The sequence below is a fragment of the Octopus bimaculoides genome, chromosome 11, assembly GCF_001194135.2.
Source record: "Octopus bimaculoides isolate UCB-OBI-ISO-001 chromosome 11, ASM119413v2, whole genome shotgun sequence".
Lineage (NCBI taxonomy): Eukaryota > Metazoa > Mollusca > Cephalopoda > Octopoda > Octopodidae > Octopus > Octopus bimaculoides.
Window position 1 is genome coordinate 59,616,361 of NC_068991.1, and position 1,809 is coordinate 59,618,169.

The 1,809-nt window shown below is 34.2% G+C and overlaps 1 pseudogene; it reads right to left on the reverse strand.

Annotated features, from left to right (window-relative positions):
- Positions 1-766: 766 nt before the first annotated feature.
- Positions 767-885, reverse strand: LOC128249127 (5S ribosomal RNA; annotated as a pseudogene).
- Between the last annotated feature and the right edge of the window lie 924 nt (positions 886-1,809).

The following is a 1,809-nucleotide window of genomic DNA, read 5'->3' on the forward strand; positions in this document are numbered from 1 at the left end:
ACTGAATTTAGAAATCACATCTAGTAAAACTGAAGCGAAAGCCAAGAATTGGAAGTAGTAGAACTATCAAATGCGATTGTGCAAGGAACAGGGTCTGTCCGCTTAACTCTAATTGTAGCCATAGAAATATCATGTACAAATGTAAGGTTACCTCAGAGAACAGGGAGTACTTCTATATCGTAGATTGCTCACGATGTATTAAGCATTGCCATTTATTTAAATACACTTATGCAGAGGAACAAAATTAATACTACTAGGCTTAGAAAACTAATTTGGGCACTAGGAGATAGTGACAAATAATTAGTTAGAAAAACCTTATAAAATAGGCGATAATACATGTGGCTCTTGTGTGGGACAAATGTACCAGATTTTCACTTCTAGATTTAATCTAATAAGCACAAGACAGGAACAGGTTCTAAAATATCTACACTTGAGTAAATATACGTTTAGACAATTTAAATAAACACAACTCACCATCTATAGTAATTATGTTAGTTACAATAATGATTATAATATTCAATGATATTTATACAAATAACCCTTTCTACTGGAGGCACAAGACCTCAAATTTTGGGGGAAGGGATTAAGTCAATTACATAGACCCCAGTGTGTAACTGGTACTTATTTCATCGACCCCGAGAGGATGAAAGGCAAAGTCGACCTCGGTGGAATTTGAAATCAGAACGTAGCGACAAGCAAAATACCGCTAAGCATTTCGCCCGGCGTGCTAACGGTTCTGCCAGGTCGCCACCTTTAAAGTGCGAGATGCTTACAGCACCTAAGTTTCTCAAGTTGTCACCCATCTAGGTATTCACTAGGCTGGACGTTGCTTAACTTCAGTGATCGGACGAGAACCAGTGCATTCCACGTGATATGGATGTAAGCAATAATAATGATAATAATAATAATAATAATAATAATAATAATAATAATAATAATAATAATAATAATAATAATAATAATAATAATAATAATAATAATAATAATAATAATAATAATAATAATAATAATAATAATAATAATAATAATAATAATAATAATAATAATAATAAGCCTTTCTACTATCGGCAGACGGCCTGAAATCTGGGGGATGAGAAAATTTGATCATATCGACCCCAGTACTTGACTGACACTTAGTTTATCCACCCCGAAAGGATGAAAGGCAAAGTCGACCCCGACGGAATTTGAACTCAGAATGTAGCGACGTGCGAAATACCGAAGTCGTCTGGAGCCCAAAATTGAAGCCAATGGCAATTTTATTGAATAAATTTACTCTTTAGTATTTCAAGATATTTTTATGTAATTTCGGTAAATATATCTGTTAAAATGAGATGTCAGTGTTATTTTCATTTTTGCGTAATTTAGAGGACAGTTTATTCACCGCACCCTGTATATGTATGTATGCATGCATGTGTGTATGTATGTGTGTATGTATGTATGTATGTATGATTATACTGTGTGTGAGGCGTCACTCTGAAGTTTTTCTTTTCTCTACACCATCACACTTCTCTTTTATATTCTTTCTCTTTCTCTCCCTCCTTTTCTCTCGCTTTCTCCTCCTCCTCCTGTTTAGTTCTCCTACGTTAACCCTACTATTCTTATTTACAAATTCATGAACATAAAGACCTTCCTTCCCATGCATTTTTTTTTTTTTGCCGAGTAATACCGGTGAATAGGAGCAGCGGCATTTGTTCTTCACTTAACTGGCTTTATGCTCACATAATTGATGCCTAGTAATTTCAAGGCACAAGTGTACACTATATACAAAGAATTAATAACTATACGTTTTCTCTGTTCTTTTTCTTTTCA